General features: G+C 36.7%; 1 protein-coding gene across 4 annotated transcripts in view; it reads left to right on the top strand.

The window, feature by feature from the left end:
• The first annotated feature begins 4,480 nt into the window (after positions 1–4,480).
• LOC107569852 (neural cell adhesion molecule L1-like protein) overlaps positions 4,481–21,388 on the top strand; it is a 64,701-nt gene continuing 47,793 nt past the window's right edge. For all 4 annotated transcript variants that reach the window (XM_016256011.1, XM_016256010.1, XM_016256009.1 and 1 more), the window contains exon 1: positions 4,481–4,583. The gene's annotated coding sequence lies outside the window, so the exon portion shown is untranslated. The remainder of the gene's footprint in view (positions 4,584–21,388) is intronic.

Here is a 21,388-nt window from a genome sequence, read left to right as displayed (position 1 = left end):
CGAGAAGAAAGCCCCTTTCTTTCTTCCCGATGTCCGCCAAGTTCACCCACAACTGCCGCTCCGTCACCACCATAGCAGCCATCGCTCTGCCCATGGCCGAGGCTGCCTGCTTAGTAGCCCGGGGGGCCAAGTCTGTGGTGCGCCGCAGCTCAGCCGTTCCGGCAGAGGAAAGGCCCTGCCCCTCATCCAGGTCCTTGAGCAGGTCAGCCTGGTAAGCCTGAAGCACCGCCATATTTCAATGTAGGCTTCAGACACGGGTCACGACGAGGCGTTCCCCATAGCGACCCCTAGAGGACGCAGTTCGAAGTTCCACGAAAGGGAACTTTGTGTTCATTCACAAAACATTTGTTTACTCTCACAAAACGTATGCATTTTCATCCCATCTAAAAAAAAATTTTTTTACTATCACTTTGTCCATTTTTTTATATAGATTTTGGTTTTTGAATGTTCATGATTGCTCATTGAAGGGTTAATGTTAATATAATGAAATAAATATGAGATAAATAAATAATTCACTTAAATATCAGCATTGCATCACGATACGAAAAAACCCCCCATCATATTCTTTGAATTAAAAAAAAAACACAAATTATATTTATTAAACATGCACAGTACAATACATCAGCAATAGATTAATTTACCCCCATAGCATGTAAAAAAACATGAAAATTTTAATAAAATAAAATTAATCTATGACTTTTAGCCTTCAATCAATACTTACCAAATTTGAGGAAACACTTTGCACATGAATAAGGTTATACTGAAGCAGATCATCCTTTAAAGTATTGCAATTGCACATTATGAATAATGACAACATTTCTGCGAAAGGATTCAAACATAGCTGTCCAGCCATTGCATGTAATAACTAAGAGAAAGCATAGGACCAATTACGTGCATGGCTGGACATTAACTGCCCTCCTGCACCGAGATTAAAAACCAATTACAGCATGTTACGAATAGTAGAGTTCATTTGAACTCTGATTAGTGGTTCCTGACACACTAAGGACATTCATATTCACTTATAAAGCTAATTTAAGGAAGATAATACAGACGGACACTCAAAAACCCTCTTAGATTCATAGTGTTGACCTCTGCTAGTTTGTGTTCAGCCTGGGTAAGCAAAGTAAATTACGCATCTCTTAGGGGGGCTCTCGACCATAACCTTCCTTTGGGTGGAGGAAAATGTCTGAAAATGTGAACGGTGAGCAGCACCTGCCTGTAAAAGTGAGTATAAAATCCTTACGTACAAACAAATTAAGGCCTCTGAATTCTGAGCCAGTGGGATAAGCACTTTGCAGCCGTGCACTCACTGGTGTCCCATGGACCCTGCAGTTTAAATAGACTTGGTTTAAACAGCTTTAAATGAGCACTCAGAGGGACCTTACTGGCTGCAGCTACAGTAATAATGAGTTTGGAAAGCTGCGGAAATGAGTGGAACTCACTTCAGTTTAGCATCCACTGCTTAGATTGCCAGTGTTGGAGAATATCGAGTCAAACCAAGCCGAGATTATTAATAAAGCATGTTAAGTTGACCCAAAGTGCTGTAAAAACAGGAAACAAAATAGAATATAAAGAAATAAATAGGATACAATATACTGGCACAAAGTATACTGTAAAAATGTTTGCAATGTTAATAGAACAAATGCAAAATTATACTAAATGTTAACTGTGTTAACATACAGTATGGTAGGTTTAGATGGACAAAAATGTAGTTTCATGGTCAAGTACTACAGAAATTATGGGTTTTGGAAGTAAAATCACCACATAATGTATGGTTAAAACTGATATTACATTCAACAAGGTAATAGTCAAGTCAAGTCACCTTTATTTGTACAGTATAGTGCTTTATACAATACTGATTGTGTCAAAGCAGCTTTACAGTGTTAAACAGGAAATTAGTTATGCAATAATGCAAGAAGACAATAACAGAGTCATTTTTCTAGCTATAGTCAGTTCATTGATGATTCAGTGATGACTCATGTCATCATCCAGTTCAGCTCTCTTGTGTCCCTAACTAAGCAAGCCAAAGGCAACAGTGGCAAGGAACCAAAACTGCATTGGTGACAGAAATGGAGAAAAAACCTTGGGAGAAACCAGGCTCCGGTTCCGGTTGACCTAATTCATGCAGCCTAACAATCCTTTAACGGATTTGAATTATAGAAATGCAATAGTGTATTATGTGTATGCCAGGTTAAAGAGATGGGTCTTTAATCTAGATTTAAACTGACAAAGTGTGTCTGCCTCCCGAACAATGCTAGGAAGACTGTTCCAGAGTTTGGGCGCTAAATAGGAAAAGGATCTGCTGCAGTTGATTTTTATTTTCTAGGTATTATCAAATGGCCAGAGTTTTGAGATCGCAGCAGATGTGAAGGACTATAATGTGATATGAGCTCGCTCAAGTATTGAGGTGATAAACCATTCAGGGTTTTATAAGTAATTAGCAAGATTTTAACTGCAACTGACATTGTTCTCACACTCTCGCAACACACGTCCTATTATCCACGTTATATTCCCTCATACATTATATTCCCTGCATCCCTCATATAAATGCTGGATTCACTTTCGAAATTACAGTGACTGACATACTGTAGTGATAAGAAATTGACCAAAGAAAAATATAATTAGTCAAAATTAGTATTATGCAATGTAAATGCAGACTAATAGATTAATTGAAAAATATTAAAATTCGTTGTGCATTGCTATTCTTGTTGTGGTGAAATGTTATTCGTTTTGCAGCACTGCAACAGTTTGGGATGTCCCAAGCCGATCTCAAGGATTGGGATCATGGCCGATCAAGCTTTTTTTTTTTTACTGATAGCTTTAATCGATTACTTTTCTTTTTTTTTTTATTAATCAATTGTTGATTAATCATTAGCATCCCTAATGATTAGTATTATGCAATGTAAATGCAGACTAATAGATTAATTGAAAAATATAAAAATTCGTTGTGCATTGCTATTCTTGTTGTGGTGAAATGTTATTCGTTTTGCAGCACTGCAACAGTTTGGGATGTCCCAAGCCGATCTCAAGGATTGGGATCATGGCCGATCAAGCTTTTTTTTTTTTACTGATAGCTTTAATCGATTACTTTTCTTTTTTTTTTAATTAATCAATTGTTGATTAATCATTAGCATCCCTAATACATACATCACACATTACTTTTACTATCTGCACAACTCTGTATACACTGGATTGATTTTAATAACTTTAATGTACTTGAAGTGTGCACCAAACATACATACAGTACCTATTGGAATATACAAGATGGGGACTGGGGCTGTATGCCCCACTGTGTTATGATCACTTGCTCCCTTTTATGCATCAGCTGCAGTCGTTAAAATAATGTAAATGATTAGCACCAGCTTGTCATTAACTTCAGTACATAAATAGAACAGAGATATGTATGAACAATCATGAATTAAAAATGTTTAGTCACTTTTTGTATTTGTTCTGCATTTGTAGCTATTTCATGCCGTTTAAGCACTTCAAAGCTGTACTAGCAACCGGAAAAATAATTAGCTGGTCAACAACAACAAGTAACAGCTATAGAAAAAAAGCAATATACTATTCATATTTCTGTATAAATGTGTAATATTAAAAATAATCAGCTGTAATTTGCCAATTAAATTAAAATGGGGAAATAAACCACCAATGTGGTGGTGTGTACACAGAATGATTACCATAAACAGTTGTATTTACAAGGTAGGCCAACTTCAACAATACCACAGTGCTACTGTGTGCTACAACAACAGTGCGCCTGTGTGTGCCACACACACACACACACACACACACACACACACACACACACACACACACACACACACACACACACACACACACACACACACAGGAAACGTCTTTTTTACTTTAAGTGCTTTTGTGTACTTTTAATATTTTGGTACAATATGGGTGGTTAAAATCAAACACTATTAATCACTTAAAATAGTGAAATCGATAAACTGATGTGACCCATACTCGGAATTTGTGCTTTGCATTTAACCCATCCAAGTGCACACTCACACACAAGAACACACACACACACACACACACACACGGAGCAGTGGGCCGCCATTTTTTGCTGCGGTGCCCCTGGAAGCAGTGGGGGTCCTTGCTCAAGGGTCCTTGCTCAAAGGTGGTTATTGAAGGTGGAAGAGAGCGCTGTACATTCTCTAACCATTAGGCCACGACTGCCCCCATAAAATACATAAAATAAATAAATAGGTAGATTAATTAAGATTAAGATTAATAGATGTTCAAATTAAAATAGATGTTACTTAAAAGCTATAGGATATAAAATTAGCAAATCTATCTATCTATCTATCTATCTATCTATCTATCTATCTATCTATCTATCTATCTATCTATCTGACAGAGATGTCAACTCTCAGGGTCGTTGTATTTAGTGGCGATGCGCTCCTGCCAGTGCGCAGATGGGGCGCGCGCGCGCACGGCGTTTGATTAGGGGAGGGTGATGCGCTCAGTCACGGAGTGCGTGAAAAAGTTTGTCAGGCTTGAGTGTTGGTGTCATCCTGCTCATCTCTCGTGACAGGAGCCCGCTGGATTTTAACGCCGACTGAAATCAGGTAGGGCGCTTTTAATTAACAGGGTGAATGAATAATGCAAAGGATCGCTCGTTTGTTACGCAATTCTTGATCTCAAAGTGCGTGTAACTGCTCTAACTCTCATCCATCACACACGGGCATGAGTTTAATTCAGAGTTTAAGTAACCTAATTTGTTTATCCTAATTATTCTTTTACAAAATTAACCATGCCAGTACACTTGAAGTTATGTAACTGCAAAACACCTGCTTAGTTAATTTATTTTATTTATTATTAGTAATCCAGGCATTTATAGCAAGATCATTTAATTTATTTAGCATGTTAAGCAGACTGGATGGAGGTGCTAATCAGTGAGTGTATTGTAAAGGTTTTGGGCTCTTGTCATGCACATGAGAAAGAGGAGGTCGCTTAGAGCAGGGGCTGTAGTTTGTACTCTGAAGTCTGTCTATTCAGGCTGCTGCGGCTTTTCACAGAGAAATAGGTCGAACCTCTTTCACCGTGACCCAACTTGACTGGGAACGGGTAATTGGCAAACCCAGAGATACTCAAATACCCTGCTGAGACCCTAATAGCAGACACAAGCTTTACATGAAGAGTTGTAAAGTTATTTTCATGCAGCAGTATACACCAAATCTTGATAGAACATTGGAGAATAAGGATTGAGTCATTTTCACTTTTTTTGTTTGTTTTTGTTTTGTTCATCACCCTAAAATGTGCTTTAGGTGGTAGAACATTTAAACTGAATATTAGAGTCAGACAAATTCAGTCAGTATTTCAGTAATCAATAATAATATGTATTTAGTATGACTGAATCAAACTGACTACTTTAGTTTACACTAACAAAAACTATCTATCTATCTATCTATCTATCTATCTATCTATCTATCTATCTATCTATCTATCTATCTATCTATCTATCTATCTATCTATCTATCTATCGTGTATGTGTGTGTGTGAGTGTGTGTTTACTCATGTAAACTCATCAAACCTATATGAGTTCTTTTCTTCTGCGAAACACAGAAGAATTTATTTTGAAGAATGTCTCAATAATTGACCCGCACTAAATGTTAATGTGTGGTCACAAAAAAAAAAAAAAAAGAAAATTCTAAATATTTTAGATTATATGATCAAATAAGTCATGGCATGTTCATGATTCAACAATAAGAAAGAGACTGGGCAAAAACGGCATCCATGGGAGAGTTCCAAGGCAAAAGCCACTGCTGACCAAAAAGAAAAATATCTTGATTATCCCCAAGACTTTTGGGCAAATATTGAACCTGTGTATATATATATATATATATATATATACATAGGCAGAGCGTGTGTAAGGCTGGGGAAGGCTTAGCATGGGGACTTGGGGCAAAAATGCCACTAAATTGGACAAAAATGCCCCTGCACAAACAAATTAAATCTATTACGTCTGTTACTAACAAAGTGAATATGAATAGACAGTGTCGATTGCGCCATTAAATTAAGATCTGCTCATGTTGCACCGTATTTCATTTTAGGTGTTTTTACAGTGTTGTGCATTTTAACCAATCACACGCATATCTGTAGACCTTAGGAATGCAGTGGCCAATCAGAAGCGTTCAGATGAGTCTTCGTTCAAATCATCAGTTTTGTTGAGTGTGCGCGTTCGCTGACTGAATTCATGACTCTTGCGAATTCTCTCATCATAAACAACAAAGCACAGATGTACGTACAATGTAAGTAAGAGATTCATTTAACAGTGTATACAGCTTCAGTTATTATAACGATAGTTTTGTTTTTTTGAGAGTGCTTAAACTCGCGATAGATCAATGTTAGTGATGCATTTCTATATATAATTTATTCGCTGTTTGAATAACCGTGGAAAGGAAACGTTATATAATTATCAATTTCTAAAGTTTTTATTAAATTGTAATCACGTTAAATACAAATTCAGTCCCATTTAAAAAAAATTTTAATATTTATATATGCCTATGTATATTTATATATATATATATACATAGGCAGAGGGTGAACCAACTCTAGGGTAAGGCTAAAAGCTATATATATATATATATATATATATCAGTGGTGTCTATATATTTTATTTATGAACTTATGTTCAGCTGTTTTTTTCTAATAGTTAAATTTGAACTATTTTTGAATTTTTCGGATCATCAGTCATCAAGGCTCGGTAAATATTGGTCACAGACATGGAGATTTACCTTGAATTTCACCAAGCTGGCCAATGCAATTCTTATTTTGACGTAACAAACTGCTTATATCTAAGTGTTTGAGTTGTTTACTTTTTTTAATGAGTCTTCCCATTAGTGCCATTTATATAGACTGATTCACAAACAATATGTAACATTATATATGTAACATTAACTTAACTAATCAAAATAGTAAAAAAAAAAAAAACTGAAATGTTTGGAACAATGCAAGGGTGAGAAAATGATTATAGAATTTCCATTGTGGGTGAGCTATCCCTTTAAAGGAATAACCCCCTAAAGACAAGACAGCAATAAACCCACTTACATAGAATACAGAAAACGGTTCTCAAAGAAAATGTGCTTGGGCTGTCCAAAATGTGAAGAAACTCACCATCAAAAACCTGACAATCCTTAAAGAGTTAGATCGAGTTCAGTCATGATAAATCTCTATCATTATGTCCTGAAGCCTTTCAGCTGCTCTATACTGGAGCCTGATGCACATAAATACCATATAAACCTGTAATCCAATTTATCAACATATATCTAAACTCCACACATCTCTCTACGTCTGCCGCCACCAGCAGATTTTCTCCTAGGTAATGTCTGTGTTTGGATTCTTGCACCGTCTTAGGGATAAACTTCTTTGTGTGATTCCTGCTGTGGCGAGAATGGATTTGGAGTGATTTTCTAAAAGTCAGTGGGCAGTGGAGACTGTGCTGTTGTCCGTAAACACAGAGTTAATCCCAAGAGGCACTAGGGCTGAGTGCCCACTTAATGGCCATTTAACATTTAGCCAGTCTCCTAGTGCAAAGGCTGTTCATTATGGACCAAACTGTTTTTGAGAAAGTTGATAAATATATATTTTTCTCTCTATTTTTAGTCCGAGTTTTTTTTGTCTTAAGCATCTCCAACATATATTTGTAGCAACATTTTTTTTACTAAATTATTTTGTTACATTTTTTGCCTCACCACCATTATGTTTTGGGTTGACAGGCCTTTGGTACGCAGTTGCTAAGATGTTGTGGGTGTTTTTAGCACATTATTATGAAATTATTAGTGGGATCAGAGTGGTTTCTAGGGTGTTAATGGTTGTTAGGTGGTTGCTTAATGGCCCAAGTCAAAGGAGCCCACCAATAAGTCTGGGTCTATACCATAAATCCGGTTTAGATGGTTAGCCAGGTAACTTTCGGTTTAGTTTGTGCCAGCCCTGGGTTTTAGGCACCATGAAAGTCCCCCAGCTTCTCTTGCTCCAAATTAATGGTGACTACTAGAATTCTAAAGACAACAATGATTTGTCCTCTTTCATTTGACAAGTCTTTTCTTCTTGCTACGTTAATATGTTTAAATTCTTCAAATTTTTCAATCTCTTAATCTTCGGCCAAAGTGAGAATGGAATCGTGGTGACTCTTTTGCGAGAAGTGAATTGTGAATCGTAGATGTTTCAAGGCATGTGATTGGCTGGTCATTACTGATGTTGCACTTTTATGTGCATGTGCTCCATACTTATTCATGGACTCAAGATTAAAGCCTGAGTTGACAAAGAAGCAACTTTATTTCATGATCAGTGTCATGGTATCAACAAAGCCTGAATGGTTTGATTTGGTTTTGTCAACTTGAAACTAATCCAGTGACCTAGGTTTGTTCAGCTACTATAATGATATAAGCCCTTGATCTCTAGATATGGCTATCCGATGTATACTAGGGTGACCAGACATTCTCGTTTTCTGGGGACAGTCTAGATTTTTGGTGTCCTGACACTAAAAATGTCCCCATTTTACAGCATGTCCAAAATAGACTGCAAATAAACTGTAAGAAGCCTGACCAACATAAAGTAGCTTTCTTGTTACTAGAGCAGTCATGTAGTGATTATTTTCACCAACAGAAATGAAAGCTGCACTAAACATTTGGTTGCTTTAGTCATGAAGAATGTAACTTGGATGAGAGCAGAGCACTATTATCATCAGTTATTGAAAGAGACACCGTTATCGGTTTCAAGGTAGTCACATACTAACCATTCATGTTAAATTAAAGTAATACTGTTTGTGTTTGTGTGTACAGGTTGTGGAAATGGCGTGGGATTGTTTCGCACACAATTTTAAAATGTTCCAGAAAGTCACAACACAATGCCATCATAGTGCAGTAATTTCCACACATTCATCTTAACTATACCACCTACACTTGCAGCAAATTACATTTGTAGAAAGCACACTCTTTGCACTCAAAATGAGCCTAAAATACTAAATAATAAGCCCAGTTAGGGAGAGCAAAAATCCATTTCCAAAAGCACACACATAAAATAACACTTGGTGAGTTAGTAATCTCTGAAATGCTTGATTCTGATTGGTCAGTCGCGACATTCCAAGTATCTGAAGCCAACCCTTCTTTCATGTCTGTTTTATTAAACCGCTGAATTGCTCTCTCTTGTTTCATACAAACACAACTGATACCATCTTGCACCTCAATTTCTATATAAAACTATATAAAAAATGAAATCAGGGGACTTCTGTATTAATATACTGTGATATTGTTGCAGTGTTCTTGTTCTTGTTGGCAGGACAATTGTTTTGTGAGGGATTGTAACATAATGAACTGGTAGGATTTTAAAACAGATAAATATTTCATGTCCACGTTATTATTTATTTGGTGACACACTGCGTAATATATGGTATGACTCAAGGAACTTGAAGTTTTAAGGTAATAAAAATATTTCTGCTCAAATCAATATGTTGTGTCCATTTATTTACTTATGTGGCAAATACCTGTATGCCTGTACGTGGGATCTTTACTTGTATCACGCTTGACGTGTTCATTGTTTGCTCATAACCGGAGTCACTAATCATGCAGATTTACGCTACAAACTTTTGTAGAATTGTACAGTAAGAAAGTTATTTCCCTTAACCAGGAAATTAACGTTCTTAGAATTGACAAGACAGTTGACCCTGAGTGGTCAGCTAAATATCTACAGCGGATCTAAAATATGAATAGTTAATTATAACTAGTTATGGTTAATTATTCATATTTCCTGTTGTGAGCTGATTCGTTACAGATTGTTGGGGTCCTGATCAAACTGTCAAGGTTTATTCTGTGATAACATTTGGATGGATGTACATTATCCCTTATTAAAAAAAAAACATTCACAAATGTTTAGTCCCCCCCCCTTTTTATTAATAGATAAGTGATATTTCAGTTACATTATGACCACTTAACTAGGAAATGTCCCGTTTCCATTTTTAGAAATCTTATCACCTTAACTTCTACAAAGCATTATCTTACCAAAGGTAAAAATTTAAAGAAAGTTAGCTTGTTAGTTAAACTGTAAATTCAAGCTCAAAATGTCCTTTATTTGTATAAACCAAGAGTTTCCTCTAAGCTACTGTACATGTGTTATGACACACATCAACAAAGGAAAGTCCTGGCTTGTTGATATTCAGACAGTGCAAGTATTCTCTCTGGTTAGTATTCCAAAGTTAGTAAAAGGAGGGAGTCTTTTTAGGATTTTCGAGCAAAAGCTCGCTTTTACATATGGCTTTCTCTCAGGCAGGTCTGGTGTATAGCGCTGACAGTGTCCTGCTGTGGGGTTCACAGTCAGAGATCTGTGTCCGCTGGGGCCTGTTAGGGAACTCTTCCCCGCAGGACAGTGAGTAACAATAAAGAGGTTCTGAATTTTTCATTCTTCAGATGAATATGAATCATCATTGAGCCTCTCGTACGCACTGTTTGTGAAAAGGGGTTGTTATCTTGATATCTGGTGGAACTAGCGATTTGGCGTGGTCAGCAAGTACATACTGTCAATCCCTGCTTTTAAAATTTTGGATGTTTACTGTTGGCCGTTCTGAAGACTGGTTTTGCAGCATTCTCTCTTCACATCTGAGGCCATAAAAACATGCTTTCTTTCTAAACCGACTCTAACCTCCTTGTGCAGCTTGATGTATCCACACAATCTCATTAGTATTTGTAGGTATTTGTATGTAAAGAATTATACATTATAGACTCAAAAGTCAGTATTTTTGTAAACCCTTTTACAAATGAACAACTTTCACAAACATTCACAAAATTGTACATACGTAAAAGTGTTGACATTTTAGACGCTTCCAAAGTCAAAATTATATGCAGAGTTGTGTGAAACTCTGGATATAAGTTTCATAAGTCATCAATTCTGCATACAATTATTTTAGAATTGATGTATGGACATATTTATACACATGAGATTTGTTCTTGCATTCAAAAACGTATAGACGCAAACAATGGAATGTAACAGAAAGCAGGAGTTTTGAGAATTGTTGCTCATCAATGGCTCATGGACCCTTTTTACATTTCTGTGGTTCTCAGAAGCGGAAGTCATCATAGTTGGGTAAACCTCTAGTGGTGAATGGAAACTACAACACATATAATTTTTGCATTTCTATTTGCTCCAATAGCAAAAGACAAAAAAAACAAAAAACAATGGCATTTCTGTGATTTTACAAAATAGGAAAAAAATATATATCAAGAGATTGATTACATTGGTCAGAAGAGATAAAAAGATGTCAAATTTGTTGTCACTCCCTCAGCCGTTGTATCAGAAACACACATGCAGGTAATAAAATGTGATAAAACACATTCATATAGTGTTATAAATGTACATTAAATAAAACGCAATAATAATAAAATATAAAAAAAATTCCTTTTCACACAGATTATGATTTGGGGCAGATTATCGATTAATAAAGACTGAAAAAAAGGATTGATAATAAAGTAAGCAATTATTGCATGACCTCAAAACACTTTTACCATAGTGCATGATTTTTAGACTACTACATTTTGACGTTTGCTTAACTTAACACATTTGTATTTGTATGGCTTTTCTGACATAGTAAAATTGCTCAGTAGCTCACCTGCTACAGCTATGCACTTGCAGTTTGAAGCGCTCGAGCATGAGTCCTGTGAAACATGAGTCACAATAAAAGAGCTAAAATGACATGATTGCTTCAGTAAATATGTTTTTATCTCATGTTTGCTTTTGTTAACACTACTGGTTAGGTTTTAGTTTAGGTTATATGTCATTTTCACCTTAAATTACCTTTTTAGTGGTACTTACTGGACATTTAATTCCCAAACTGCAGCATTTTATGTACAATAACCTTGCAGCATAATAAAGATTCACATGCAAGATTCATATTCATCTGTTTTGGATTAAAACTGAATGTGCTTTTAGCGTCATTCACTGAATATTTCACTGTTAAAATGTTGTGAAATCCATTGATTACTATCCATTGTCAGTAGAATTTGGCAGGGAGCAGGGAGATAAACACTTCTTTTAATTGTTTATTGTCAGTAATTATATGTCAGTAATTGCAAAATGGTCAAATATTGGCCTGTCAATGGGATTGACAGATATATCTGTTTTTAATTTGACAGGATGCTCAAAAATACTGTTTAAATACAGTATGTAAGAAAAAAAAACTTATAATAGTCAGTGACTAGTCAACCATCATGACCTAATCATAGTTTTCAACGTCTGTCCAAAGGTACAACAATATACATGTAAACATTACATATAAATTCCTACGACTACTAATGGCATTTCATTTACAGTATACCAACAGTAATTTTTGCACTGAATCTCCTTGGAGTAAGTGTTACACTGATTTTCTGTCATCAAAGTGAGTAGATGGAAATGGGGTTGTGACTTCTCCCGCTGGCCGTAGCTAATGTAATTACCATCTCGCATGGTTTCCACTGCTTTTTTATATCACTGACTTCTGAGGAGAGGAAACAATATTCTATAATGATGCCACCCATTGAGCGAGATCTGGGCTGCTCTGTCTCCAAACACACACACAAGTAAAAATACACACATGTACAAAAGACACCCACTCCCAATGTCCCGTACACTCTTTGCAGCCCACTTGGAAAATGTCCTCCCCATTGACAGGCACAATGGCCCACATTCATCCTAAGTGTGTATGGACATAGTTTGCTGGCACCTCTAGTGTACTTCAGTCCAATTCAGTCTGTCTCACACAGCTCAACAGAAGCTCTCACTGTGTGTCCCGATATAGAATAACCTTTCTCGCTTACACTTCCCTCTTGAGTCCACACATGACAGTCTCAAAATAATACCACTTTCTGCGACTGCCCACCTACCCATATTGACAATGTTCCTCTTACACTGGAACATGAAGTACGTTTTCCATTCGTCCCAAAGACATCCTCCTCTTTTGCTCTTTTGGAGTGATTCATATGACTCAGTTGAATCCATTGAGGGTACAGAGATGATAATTTGATAGACACACTATGGTAAGACTGTTGATTCACATGCTAGTGAGCTCACATATTGGCCAACGGGAGCAACAAAAGATGTCAGTCATCACAGAATAGGAAAGTAAATGACGTGGTTGCTACTAAGAGATGTTTTTACAGGTCCCTGCAGGTTATGCTAGGTGTGACATGGTTTATATTAGATCAAGATCAAGCTTCACATCGCACTGATGTTTCAGTGTGTGAAAGGAGCCAAATTTTGCTTAGATTTCTGACTAATTTTTTTTTTGTTTTCACTTTCGTGAATCTTTTTATCATTTCAGGTATGTTCCCCAGATCTGTTCCTTTTCTACCAAGCTGAATAAGATTCATATGCTAATGAGGCCCCTCTCTTGGGGTCCCTCTTCTCAATCGAATCTCACTAGCACCTCCTGAAGTGTGTGTCGCTCACAGTCCCTTAACACCTGTATTCACTTTCCTGTCACATAACAGACCACATTATGTGATGACAAAAGTCAGAGCAAATTGACACCTGGCTGTTAAAAAAAATTATTCAACAAAAATGTTTGAATAACTTTAACGTGTTCTATTGCTTAAAATTCCAAACAAAATATATTCCTATCTAAAATGAAGCAGGAGACGAGATGCGTAGTTATAGTGATTTTACCAAGGTTAAGTGCTGTTTTTTAACTTTCTATTTTTCAAATAATCTAAAACTGTTTCCACAAAAATATTAAGCAGCAAACATTTTTGTTTAAATTCAGCTTGCCTGGCCATCACAGGAATAAATTACATTTTATAATGTATTCAAATAGAAAATGGTTATTTTAAATGGTAATAGTATTTCACAATATTACTGATTTTACTGTATTTTCAAATAAATGCAGCATAAGAGGCCTTTCTTTCAAAAACATAAGAAACCCCAAACCCTTCTGAATGGTAATGTAGCTTGACATGTAGACTTGGATGTAGACTCATCCAAGCTGATATTTTTTACCTTTTAACTTTTTGAATACAGATATTTTGATATATGCATGAAATTCATTAATATTACATGCTTAATTTAGTATTAGAAGATAAAACTCAATCAACTTTAAATGTTTTCCTATACCAAAAATTATTTTAAAATATCGAAAACCGCTTCCTGTCTAAAGCTCTTTTCAGTCATTAAAATAAATGTATCCTGTAGGCAGATTTAGATGAAAGACTGGACTTGTCACAACACTGGGCCTTTTCATAGTTTAGCTGGTCATTAAAAGATTACACATCTTAAATCCACACCTATTATATCACCTTCATAAACAAAAACTTAATATAGCCAATAAAACTATTAGTATTGTAATTATTCCATTCCATTTAATAGTATAATTATTCCATTCAATTGAACCTTCCTAAAAACACTGTATATTTGTTTTTGAATCGTAGCATACCGCAGCACTTATGGGAACAACATTACACTAAGTGTGGATTTGTTTCAGCACAGACCTTGCCCCTCGAAAGATTAAGTAGGTGAAGTGTGGATGTTGTTTGGGAATATGGTTGCTGGGCTGGGTGTTTTCCTCGACAAGCTGTTACATGTAGCAAAAATGATAACACTGTGTGAAGCCTCAGGGATTTCTGATTACTCACCACTCTCATTCTCTCCCACAGTGTCTCATTCACGCACGCAGACACACACCCTTTGCATTTACAATGCATGCAGATACAGGCTGAAGCACACGTGTGTTCAGAATATATTTTGAGACAAAGGTATAGGAATACTTTTTGAGTTGGAGTGTGCAACACATATTCTTCTATTGTCTGAGCAGAATTGCCCCTGAACTGTGCTATTCAAAGGCAAGTTTCTGTGATCAAATGAAAGGAAGATTCCGGGTGTAGTGGTGAACAAATGTTTAAGCTTCATTCTCATGCTAATAAGGAGGATTTCTTCACTGTTCCCCACCAAACATCTCATGTTTGGTCCATATTATAATTTCTAACCATATTTAATAATTACTCAATATGGCGGCTCCCATAATTGGGCAACCCACTCCATGTAAAATGACTTATAGAAAACAGTTTTTTCTTCCCTTGTGAGTATCATTTTTTCATTTTGTCACTGAATAGATGGGGTAAATTTGGCTACTAACTTTTATGGCTCTATTTTAAGTGATTATTTTAACTTTACACCTTCATCAGCTTCTCCTTCTCTAATTATCTTACTTAATTGCTTTGTTTTCTTTATATTCTCGCCCTCTCTCTCTGTTCATTTTCAGTCTGATCTGACACACTGCAGTTCTTCTAGACCTGCTGTCAATAGGGTCTTTCAGCAAACCACCCAGACTAGAACAAACACACTCATTCATGCGTTTCCAAATTGCTAATGTGGCTGGTCCCCGACACATTTTCAAGGAGTTCCCATGTCATGGCATGGTGTAATTCCTCACATAGACAGGCATTAGTGCAGGCAGCCTACAAGCTAACAGTGGCCAACAAGGCCCTGACATAGACTGGCCATAGTGGCCCCTCGTAAACAGGCACCTAAACGCCTTTGGCAGAGACAAAGAAATGCAGCTCCATTTCTTAAAGGCTTGACAGTTATAATGGTGCAGGAGGTTTTTAGTAGTTGCTGTTTTAGTAGAGAAGTCAGTAAATGTTAATCTTGTGGTTAATCAGCATTAACGTTTTATGCTAGGTTGTAACACACAATTTCCTTCTCTTCCTTTCTAGTCAGAGAAACTACATCAAATTGCATTGTTGTAATTAGAAGGGTTACAATAATATGCAATTTTTTTGTCATTATAGTTATTTTTTAATAATTGTTGCTTTAATGTTCTGTCGTGCGTGCAAAATATGTAGTTGTCTGTGTTGTGTTGTGTATACACTCAGTGCAGCTGTAAGTCTCCGGCTAACTCACGTTATAGTTCTGCTAATCAGCTGTGGGTCCGCTGTTGTCTAGAAATGTGTCAATTAATATCGAATGTCTGTCATTCTTATTACTTGGAGTCATGATAAAGAATGGAGTAATATGTTGGTTTACAAACTGCAATGTTTTATCAGTACTCCATGTCTGTGTTCGGCTAACACATATACCATTATTGTTTAGGTCTTTACTACCAAGCTGTGGGTCCGGATCGCTAGCAAAAGTGTAAAACAACTTTTTCTCTTCTGATTCTTTATTTTTGGAACAGAGTGGAGAACTATCATTATTATAATAGGATGTATTATTGATAAGCCGTATTCCAGTACTGGTGATGGGCGTTCCGTTTCTGACATGCACTGTCTGCCATAGACTAATCACAACAGACTGGGTCATCGGACCAATCAGAGCAGAGTAACCTCATGCAAAGGAGGGGTTTGGAAAGATGAATCTTCGAACAAATTGGTTGAGAGTCGTTGAGAAATAACATAAAATAAAATGCATATTATAAGAATATGAAAGTGTTTTGTGAACTTGCATGCATGTAAACATGTTGTTGGGGACTCCCAAAACCAAATTATGAAGCTTTCATATAGCATAATAGGGGCACTTTAAGACACACAAAGTATTTCTGGAATTTGTACATACATGTACAGGTAACAACTCATATGACAATTCTAAACCAGTATGAAACATCCATTGAGGATGTTAATGCGGCACAATTATATTATTGCAGTTATTTATTCATTTCTATGTGTTTATAGAATTATATTTATGCGTAAAACACAATTATGATTGTTTAATATGTTCAGAAAAAAATATGTTATATTCTACCGAGAGACCAAGAAAAAGAATGCACAATATTAATGATTTTACTATTGAATTTTTAATCATTGAATTCTGAATGTTTATATACATCATTTCTTTAATTAGAATGGTAATAACAATGGACTCACACAGCAGGTAATACACTGAATTAAACATTGAATTTGAAGTAGAAAGACTGCAGTATTATTTCTCCACCCATTTTAAAGTATTTGATGTACTGAATTTATCATTCTCACAGTTGCATCTGTTTTTAACTCTTATGTCTTGAGTGAATTTGATTTATAGGCAGTGGTTTCCTGTTTATCTGCTGTGGGGTTCTGTCATAACATGTTGTGAAGATAATAATTAAAAAGATGTTTGGGGTAAATCAACTATGAACTGCTCAGCAAGTTGGGGCAGAACACAGTCATCCAGATTTTTAGAACTGATTATCTTAGTTCCATCTTAGAACAAGGAGCTTTGAGTTCAAAGCTACCATCAAGTTCTTTTTGTTCTCTACTATGCCTACAGTACTCTTATCTGAAACAACAACACCTGAGCACCTATTGGGCAGCACTGGAAAAGCTTCTCTGGAACTCAATCCTGGAGGATCCTTTGAATGGCTCATTCTTATCACCTGCACTTCTTTACTTTTGAACCAAATGTTTATGAGATCTTATTCTGGCCTCCTGGGTAGGGTTGCACCAGCCGTTCATAAGTTCTTACTTAAATTAGAATGCTAAGTCCACATTAGAGGCTTAGTAACTACTAACTAGTTTGTAACTACATCTGTACATTAATGTTCGTAAGGTGGGACGTAGATAGTAGTTTGTAAATTCTCTGTAAATGAATGGGTAGTCACATGATGTTTACCCTAAATGATCCAATAGAAGCCTTCAAATATGTGTCCAGAACTTGCTGTGAATTTCAACTTATCCTTCATTCTAACTTCGTTTGCCTCACGTAACTAACGGTAAAATATGTTTCCATTAAAAATTATACCACTTAATCATGAATAACATTAGCCTATAGGTAAGGATCTCAACCCCATAGAAAATCTTTGGAGGGGGTTGAAAATCCGTGTTGCCCAGCGACAGCCCCAAAACATTACTGCTCTTGAGGAATGGGCCAAAATACCAGCAACCGTGTGTGAAAACCTTGTGAAGACTTACAGAAAATGTTTGACCTCTGTCATTGCCAACAAAGTGTATATAACAAAGTATTGAGATGAAATTTTGTTATTGACCAAATACTTATTTTCCACCTTAATTTGCAAATAAATTCTTTAAAAATCCTACAATGTGATTTTCTGGATTTTTTTTTCTCATTTTGTCTCTCATAGTTGAGGTATACCTATGATGAAAATTACAGGCCTCTCTCATCTTTTTAAGTGGGAGAACTTGCACAATTGGTGGCTGACTAAATACTTTTTTTCCCCACTGTATATGTAAATAATTTTCAGAAACTGTAATTGAAATGAATAAGGATAAATAAATATTGAAAGAGAAAAAAACATAAGAAATGCCATTTATTTATTATGACACACAGAGGCGTGCTGTAGATGGGGTGTTGAAGAAGTGCTAAAAAGGAAGTTTATTCACATATTGTTCTCTCTCTTAATATGTATGTGAGAGTAAATGTCAGCAGCATCATATATGTGTGCAGGATTAAAGGTTGTCGGGTAAAAGAAGAGCATATTCATGCAGTTCACTCTGTCTGCTATTTCATTCTAAACTTTACTCCTGAACGGACACTTCCGTAAATATTTAGTTTATGCATAGAGTTACACTTCAACTAAGTGTAATAGTGCAACAAAATAATATTTAGTAGTGCGTAAGTTGTAACTTAGTGCCGATTTATGTCAAAACTAGGCTAAGCTTTAACTTGCGTACAGCTAGTGCAACCGGCCCCAGATCCAAAACGTGGTGCAACCAGCCTCAGTCAAAACACTGGTGCAACCAGCCCCAGACAAAACATCTCAGGTTACACATGTAACCATGTTTACATGCATAACCTGAGAAGTAACCTGGGAACTCTACGCTACATCCCCCCAGAGGGCGCTATGTGGAACGGTAGGCTCTACCCACGCCTCCATGCTCCATGAAGCCTTATTGGCTGAAATAAATCAAACACTCAAAGGAGTCCTCACCCCTGCACCAGCGATGCAACCATAGACTGGAGCATATAATGGAGGCCTCAACAGGAGATAGGAAGCCTAACTACATTCTTATTGAGGCCAGGATCCAAGAAGGCTCAAGAGAGCCTAACATGAAGAGCCAACTGGCCCGCGAAGCTCTGCAGAGTGGAGGCCTAATTACAACACCTCTCAATAAGAGGCAGCCTAGCAGCACTCCATACTACCTAGCCAATACCTAGCCGAGCTCTAGGAGTGAAGGCCTCAGCATGACGACTCTCTAAAATGAGAGGATGCCTAACTACGCCCCATGCTCAGGACATCCTTTAAGGAGGCTCACAGAGAGCCTACAACTAACAGATGCTGCCCTAGCGGAGCTCTGACGAGTGGAGGCCTCAAAGAAATAAATCTCTGTAGCAAGAGGAAGCCTGATGATACTCACAGTAGATGGCCGAGCTCTAGGAGCGGAGGCCTCAGCATGACGACTCTCTAAAACAAGAGGAGGCCTAACAACGCCCCATGCTCAGGACAACTTGTAAGGAGGCTCACAGAGAGCCTATAGCTCAAAGATGCTGCCCTAGTGGAGCTCTGGTGAGCGGAGGCCTCAATGAAATAACTCTCTGTAGCGAGAGGAAGCCTGACGATACTCGCCTCCACCCCATACTCAGGATGTTTGCAGAGCAAAGGCAGTAAATGAGACTCACAGAGAGCCTACTACTTAGTAAACTGTCCAAAATAGATGACGCATTCAAAACCAGCCTCTAATGCCGAATGCTGCCGACGCAGCACAGAGTTCCCACTCGAGAGGGAACTATGTTTTCGCGACTGGATAACCAGTGTCTTGCTAGTAAAGTTTTGATGGATGAAGACTGCAATCAAGGTTAAGGCGATTGCGGTGGCATACAGGAATTGTACAGTAAGCACACGTGAGTCCATTATATTAATGCGTGTATGAGTGCTCTTGACACACTGATCACTGATCGCACATTGTATTTATGCACAGGCACAGACATTTCCGTACATTCATGTTGTTTCCACACACATTCACGATAATGTTTTGATTTGTCATGTGTATGTTGCTGTTTAGTAGGGCTGTGTGATATTGAAGAAAAATGCGATATGCGATACCTTATTAAAAATGCGATATTCGATATGCGATACAATATTGCTTAAAGTGTGTAAAATCAATTTCAATTATATTTTAAAATATTTAAAAATGAAAATTATATAACCAATTTGTTTCACATTCTTTCTTGGAAAAGTAAGAATCACTACAACTTTTTTAGCATTACATAAAAAGTAATGTCACAAATCAGAAAATGTATTTTTCAAATTCACTCATTCAAATTTCAAATTCACTAATTTTATATCATTGTAACTTTGCTTTTCACACACTTTAAGTACTTCTTATACACAATTTACAAGCATAGATAAAATAAACAGTAGTATTCAGATACAGAAATGTAATAATTAAGTGTAAAATAACACTGCATAGTGTTCACTGTATGAATTAAATTTAGATTCATCTTTGTTATAGCTGTTTTATTGTTTTATTAACATTAGTGACATTCAGCAGCACGTATTTATAGGCTGCTGTCCCTTTAAAACCGACTGCATTGATCCAGTATAATGATACACATCCAATTTCTTTCTCAGCTGTTTACATTCATTTAAAACATAACCGACTGCGTTTACGTGAACGATCATCGAGACGGGTACTATTGACATAATTCTGTGTGCATGTGTCTGTTCAAACATGAGGAGATGCAAAAGACGAATCAACTCGGTGTTCGCGTGCCGTCTGAAACGCGTCTCTCTGTGTGTGCGTGCGCTTTGCACATGTGCGGCTGCTGCGGCAGAACAGAAGATATGTTGTGCGAGATGCGGCTTGTGTGCGCGCTTCAGGAGTGAGTCTGTCAGACAGCAAGACGAGACAGCAAAGAGTTGTTTTCTGCAACTTATTGCAGTTAACTCTTTTTAACATCAAGCAATTCTCTGCTATATGTGTCAAACTAAAACTTTCACCTTTTGCAACGTTTTTAATTAAGTAGCCTATTATTAAAATGATTCAGATATCGCATGCTCTTGCGATATGCATATTGCGATATTTACATTTGCGATATTTCGATAATTTCGATATATCATACAGCCCTACTGTTTAGTTATTCTGAATGGATCCGTGTACTGTAGTAGATGTATGCAGTCAGCCGTCGGTTGGTTTAGGGTCTTTTTTTACCATGAGGTCCTGTTCGGTATCACAACTTGACTTCTCTAAAATTTAAAAAAGCTATTTGCTGTTGCACTGTACACATACTATACAATTCAGATATATATATTTTTTGCATTTTGTTTTTCTTTCATATGTGCTTATATGGGCTCCTTATATCATTTGGTTCTTTGGTGTCCTTTTAGAGTATCCTTTTGGAGTTCTTTTAGAGTCCTTTTTTGGAAAGACATCTACATTTATCCTGAGAAAAGCTTGCAGAAAATACAGATTTTTGAGAATCACCCTTCAATCTTTTGGTTTACTTTGCTGAATATAGCAAATGATGACAAAATAACCATTTG

The sequence above is a fragment of the Sinocyclocheilus grahami genome, unplaced genomic scaffold (genome assembly GCF_001515645.1).
Source record: "Sinocyclocheilus grahami isolate Dianchi unplaced genomic scaffold, SAMN03320097.WGS_v1.1 scaffold1387.1, whole genome shotgun sequence".
In the NCBI taxonomy this organism is placed as follows: Eukaryota; Metazoa; Chordata; class Actinopteri; order Cypriniformes; family Cyprinidae; genus Sinocyclocheilus; species Sinocyclocheilus grahami.
The sequence above is the reverse complement of the archived record's forward strand: the minus strand, read 5'-3'. Positions and strand labels throughout refer to the sequence as shown.